The following is a 7014-nucleotide window of genomic DNA, read 5'->3' on the forward strand; positions in this document are numbered from 1 at the left end:
CCGAGAGGTGGGGGAAACACTCGGTCCTTGGCTCCGCCCCCGCGCCGTCGGCTGCTAGCCGCCCAACTGCTAGACTCCCGCGGCGAGACTTCCGGTACCCGGCTCTCGCAAAATGGCGGCTGCGGCGGGCGCCTTTCCAGTCTCGTTTTCATCGTTTCCAATTCAGGTGTGGAAGCATCTCGTCCTACCGCCTAACTCCCAACTTCTTGTGACCCGCTAATTCATGTGTTGGTTTGACTAGTCATTTGATAGCACAGAGTTTAAAATAGGACCTGGGTTAGAATCTTGCCTTTCCCCTTTCCCAAGGCAGTGCGACCTTGACCTTCCTAAATCAGAGCTTAAAATGTAGTTTGGGCACTGTGTTTAATTTAGATACAATAAGCAAGCGCCCAGTCCCTATTTGTGTTTTTGTTGTGTGGGAAAACTACATGCATATTCCCTCAGGGTAGTGAGAGGAAATTCCTTATATTGGTGGAAAACTTCCTGAGCTTGAAATGAAGTGGTCCCAAATATAGAGCTCCATTTTAAACCTGATGAAAGCTTGTATTTGTATTAGTCTTTCAGAGTCAATATTGTTTCAAATTTAAGATATTTATAATATTACATTTAATATCTCCACAGGCTCTACTTTGCATCTTTAAATTTGTTCAGTCTGGCAACTTCAGTGTCTTCCTATCATCTTGGTAGTTTTAGTGCAAAGATACAAATTTGTATGGCTCAACTTGAAAAATCAGTTAGCTAAGGATTGGTTAAAAGTTCAGAAAACTAAGCAGGAAAAGTGAGTGGAAACTGAAACTGTAGAAAAGTCATGCATTCTACTCCTGTTCTCACTTCACCTTTGTTCTCTACCTTCACTCTTAATGGCCTTGTATTTTCCCTTTGAACCTGGCTACTTTTTTTTTTTTTTTAATCTTCTGAATATACTATTTCAAGACTAAAAGGATTTCTGTTTAGCAAGTATGAAGATTCGTTCAATTAAATACATACTGAGTTTTGACTTTTAGGAGAATACATGAAGATATACCTGGAAAGGTAAGTTAAGGTCAACCTCTAGGAGGTTCCTTAGGTTGGTCTTAGAGTTTGGGCCTTATCCTCTGACCACAGTAAAACCATTAAATATGTTTTGACAGGAATGTGTCATAATGATCACATTGTTTTTGGATATGTAATCTGGAAGCTTTCCCAGGATTAGCTGAAAGACTGGAAGCAAGAAAAGCAAAAGACTTTGGGAAGAACCTAGACTCTAGGAAGTAAAGACATATGTACCCTGGAGTGATGATAGTGAAAAGAATGGAAATGGCCTGAGAGACATCACAAAAGGAGAAGTGAGGGGACTGGATTAAGAAGACCAAAGAAGAGTAAAGAGATAATGAACCCAAGTACTTACTCCATTACAGTAAGGAACAGGAATTGAGCCAGGCAGCCTCTAATAGCCTTCCTAGTTCTAAAGTTCCTTTATTTTCTATTGTTCTACTATCTGAAGATGAAAGGAAAAAATATTTCAAGTGAGAGAAGCAGTTACAAGAAGAAAATAATGAATTTGATTTTAGGTCTAAAGTCTAAAACCTTGATAAATTATCTAGTTCAGTCTCCTCTCTTGAAGGAGTTGTCATCATCCTCTCCATCGGAGGTCCTAGAGATTCAGCAGTTGGTCTAAGAACACCCAGCTAGTTGGTGCAAGGGATTGGGAATGTAAGTGCTCACTGTCCTGTAAACTAACTGCTCCTGAAGGTATCAACACATGTAAGTAGAGATTGCTGATAGACACCTAGAGAGAAAACAGAAGCTCAAGAGAGAAAAAGAATAGAGTAGGGGCCCCTGGGTGGTTCAGTCGGTTAAGCATCCGACTTCGGCTCAGGTCATGATCTCGCGGTCCGTGGGTTCGAGCCCCGTGTCGGGCTCTGTGCTGACAGCTCGGAGCCTGGAGCCTGTTTCGGATTCTGTGTCTCTCTCTGTCTCTGACTCTCCCCCGTCCATGCTGTCTCTCCCTGTCTCAAAAATAATAAATAAACGTTAAAAAAAAAAAAAAAAGAATAGAGCTAAACATGTAGTTTGGAGATACCTGTATGGAGTGGATGAGTTTTCTGAGAAAAGCAGCTTGTACAGGGAAATTCTAGGAATAGAATGTATACAGAGATGAAAGACTTCATTAAAAAATCACTCTTAGATACGTAATTACTGAATGCCAGGAGAAAACCATTCAATTTCACTTTCATATCTGCTAATCAGTCTGTAAGATGCTGACCTACATATACTATTAACTGAAAGAAGGGCAGAAAAGCTAAAAGTTATTCAAACTAATGGAGGGAAGCTGTAAATTAATCTTAATTCTTACTTACAAATAAACAGGACCTGTTCCTTCACACACACTGATATGGTAGGAAAAGACACAATTCAGTAGGGAGAGAGGGAAAGGATAGGACCTGAGGTCCCTGGGTGGAGAAAACATATTGGAACAATGCTGGGAGGATCTGACCACAGCAAAGCCCCTCAGGTGTAAGGTTCCTCTTTTTTTTTTTTTTTTTTTTAAATTTTTTTTTTTCAACGTTTATTTATTTTTGGGACAGAGAGAGACAGAGCATGAACGGGGGAGGGGCAGAGAGAGAGGGAGACACAGAATCGGAAACAGGCTCCAGGCTCTGAGCCATCAGCCCAGAGCCCGACGCGGGGCTCGAACTCACGGACCGCGAGATCGTGACCTGGCTGAAGTCGGACGCTTAACCGACTGCGCCACCCAGGCGCCCCAGTAAGGTTCCTCTTAAGAATGTAACAGACATTACCTCCTCCCCCTCAGGTTTCCCTCAGGAATTTGACAAAGAGATCTGACTAAAAAAAAGTAGACCATAAAATGGATGATCCACAAGGAAAGGTGTGGCCATAGACCACACCTCATACACTAGAAATGAGCCAATCAGGAAACAACCAGCACCTAGAGCTATCAAGCCAATAAAGGTAGAACCTTAGGAGGAACAAAAGGGAGGGTAAAGGGGGGGAGGGGGTGACCAGTACCTTATAAAACAAGGACCCTTGCCTGTAGTCACAGGCATTCACTTTCAAATGTCCCATCTGTAAAAAGAGCTTTCATACTATCCTTACTTTCTAATCTTGTACTTTAATAAACTTTGCCTGCTGCTCATTTCATGTCCACCTCTTCATTCTTCAAAGCAGCAAGACAACAAACCCTAGGTATTGAGGTAAAAAAATCCTGCAACACCAATACCCTCATTTCCCCCAACTCTGGTAGATCAAGATTGGCAGGAGGAATAAACCAAGTAGTTTGTATAATGACAAGGGTCATGTAGGATAGATGTTGAGGCAGTGTCATATAATGTAGATTCCTGGCAAATTTTGCTTTTTTCCGTAATGAAGTAGCTCTAATTTTTTTTTCTGATTTTGAATGTAATAAATAATTATGAAATATTAATATAATAGAGAAAGGAAGGAAGAAACTAAAAATCACAACACGTACAGATAATTTCTGTATGCTTTCACATACATTTTATTATGTAAGTACCTTTTTTCTATGCATATGTAGATTAAGAAAATAGGATCATATGATTTTTTTATATGCATGGTTTTTAATAACCTTTTAAATTTAATAATGTATAATTAACATTTTTATCCATATATAGATCTATATAATTTTTTTACCTATCAAGTATTCCCTATTGAAATTTTGAGTATGATCTTCCTTGAAAAAGTGGCACTCTGGGCCATCCATAGAGTCTTATCAAAGATGTGCAAAGAGGAAGACATGTCTAATATGATTTTTTTTTTAGTTTCTTTAAAACTCCATATCACCTTTCCATTTCTCTTTAGGGATACATATGATTCCAGAGAAGTGATCTTCACTTTGTCTTCAGAGGTGGTGTGACTAACCTAGGCTATCCAATCAGTACATTCCACCCCTTTGGACTCGGTGATTTAGTCAGGGTGGGCATTGGCTCTAAGGTAGTTTGATGAATGACTCTTAGGACTTTTGCTGAGAATGCTGTCTCTTGCTTGCTGGACAGGAGGAAGATGCTGGTGGCCATCTTGGGACAATGAGAGGAGCTAGTCTTAGAATGATGCGGACACCAAGGAAGGCACAGCAGAGAAAAGGAAACAAAAGGTCCTTGATGACATACTGAGTTATAGAATCAAGCTTCACTTGAAGCCATGATTGCCTGAAGCCTGTGGACTTCTCATTCATGTGAGCCAATCAATTTTCTTTATTGTTTAAGCAAGTTTGAATTGGGTTTTCTGTTACCTACAATCAAATGTGTAGAAAAAAATTCTAGAAGAAAATGTTAACAGTAAATATCTCTGAATGGTGAAAATAGCCATGATTATTTTGTGTGTGTAGAATAGTTCCCAACATTTCTACCAAAAAAAACAAAAAAACAAAAAACCACATTAATTTTATTAAGAAAAAGCATGGAATAAGTCATAAAGTGTGTATTTTGGCTATGTGGAAATGGTGAACAGTACCTAGTAGTAAATATTTTTCTAAAACAAATTTAAAAGCCACTACTGTATATTAAACTAGGTATACAAAATCCACACATAAAATAGAATAAGAACATTGATACCGTTCAATATATGAATTTATATAAGGCTAAGGCTTAATCTTTATAAGGTTAATCTTTGTATCCTTAGATGTTCCATAAATGGTTTTTGAATGATTGACTAACCCAAATGGCCTACCAGCTATCAGAATGTTAAAATGTTCTTTTATTCAATGGGAACTATTTGATATAAGCAACTGTCATATAGCTTTTTTATAATAGCTGGATTTCTTATTTTTTCCAGCTTTTCCTTTGGCCCAGGTTTATAGCCGTATTTAAATATTCTCCCAAATTGTGGGAGTTTTTTGGTTACTTTAAATGCTATAATTAAATAATTTAATTTCTGGACTACCAAGCTAAAACCCTTAAAAGTACCTTTTAATATGCACATATAAAAAAATATACACATACATATATTATGTATGTGTGTTTGTGTTTTCGCAATTACATAATAACTACCCCCCTTTCAATCTGCTAGTAAAATATTCATACAGAGCTACCAGGTTGGTGAACACGTGGAGGTGCTGGGAGAGTGGCTTTCCCAGAAAGGGCATGGAGCTTGGCACCCAGTCCCACATACCTTGTCTTACGCCTCTCTTCCAATTTGGATGTTCATCTGTATCCCCCTTTATCATATCCTTTTGTAATGAACTGGTAAATGTAAAAAAATATATATATTATATATATAATATGTATATATATATAATATATATATATATATATATATATATTTTTTTTTTTTTTTTTTTTTTTAAACCAGTGAGGGAAGTGGAATGTAAACCTCTCACCTTGTTATTGGTCTTATTTACCTCGGGTAAGGCTCAGATGTGGTTAAATAGGCAGAGGCTTTTTCTGGGCAAGCATTTAAAAAGTTAAGCAGGAAAAGGATAAAACCAGAGTTACTAAGTTATAAAACTGAAAGCTAAACTACTTAGGTAAGATAGGGTGCAGAAATCATACAATAAAAGCATGATGGCTTTGGAGGTCCATCCAACAAGAAGGACTTAGCTTCTTGATACTTGTGGTTTTGTTTCAACCACTGTTTTGTTGTTGTTGTTAAGGGGTTAGAGATCAGAAACATAAAAATGAAAAACAAAAAAGTTACACCTGTTTTTATTACTAGTTTGCTCATTTAAAAATGTTCTCATAGACAACATTTATTTTATAAACTATTATTAAAGAAAGACTCATAAGTGTGTAGAGAATTTTGTAATCTAAGTAATCTCTAAGATGAAAACCTGTAACTCTAAGCAACTTTGTAAAATATAAAGAGGAAGTGGAGAAAACTTCAGATTTAACTTTGATTTTGGAGTAAGAAGATCTTTGATGCTCGTTAATAAATATGTAGAACCTTTACTTGACACATCCCCAAAGGCAAGGGAATTAAAAGCAAAAATGAACTACTGGGACCTTATGAAGATAAAAAGCTTCTGCACAGCAAAGGAAACAACCAACAAAACTAAAAGGCAACCAACAGAAAGGGAAAAGATATTTGCAAATGACATAAGGGACAAAGGGCTAGTATCCAAAATCTATAAAGAGCTCACCAAACTCCACACCCGAAAAACAAATAACCCAGTGAAGAAATGGGCAGAAAACATGAATAGACACTTCCCTAAAGAAGACATCCAGATGGCCAACAGGCACATGAAAAGATGCTCAACATCGTTCCTCATCAGGGAAATACAAATCAAAACCACACTCAGATATCACCTCACGCCAGTCAGAGTGGCCAAAATGAACAAATCAGGAGACTATAGATGCTGGCGAGGATGTGGAGAAACGGGAACCCTCTTGCACTGTTGGTGGGAATGCAAATTGGTGCAGCCACTCTGGAAAACAGTGTGGAGGTTCCTCAAAAAATTAAAAATAGACCTACCCTATGACCCAGCAATAGCACTGCTAGGAATTTACCCAAGGGATACAGGAGTACTGATGCATAGGGGCACTTGTACCCCAGTGTTTATAGCAGCACTCTCAACAATAGCCAAATTGTGGAAAGAGCCTAAATGTCCATCAACTGATGAATGGATAAAGAAATTGTGGTTTATATACACAATGGAGTACTACGTGGCAATGAGAAAGAATGAAATATGGCCCTTTGTAGCAACATGGATGGATCTGGAGAGTGTGATGCTAAGTGAAATAAGCCATACAGAGAAAGACAGATAGCATATGGTTTCACTCTTTTTTTTTTTTTTAATAATTTTTTTTTTTCAACGTTTATTTATTTTCGGGACAGAGAGAGACAGAGCATGAACGGGGGAGGGGCAGAGAGAGAGGGAGACACAGAACCGGAAACAGGCTCCAGGCTCTGAGCCATCAGCCCAGAGCCCGACGCGGGGCTCGAACTCGCGGACCGCGAGATCGTGACCTGGCTGAAGTCGGACGCTTAATCGACTGTGCCACCCAGGCGCCCCCATATGGTTTCACTCTTATGTGGATCCTGAGAAACTTAACAGAAACC

This window comes from Prionailurus bengalensis, chromosome C1 (assembly GCF_016509475.1).
Source record: "Prionailurus bengalensis isolate Pbe53 chromosome C1, Fcat_Pben_1.1_paternal_pri, whole genome shotgun sequence".
Classification (NCBI taxonomy): Eukaryota; Metazoa; Chordata; class Mammalia; order Carnivora; family Felidae; genus Prionailurus; species Prionailurus bengalensis.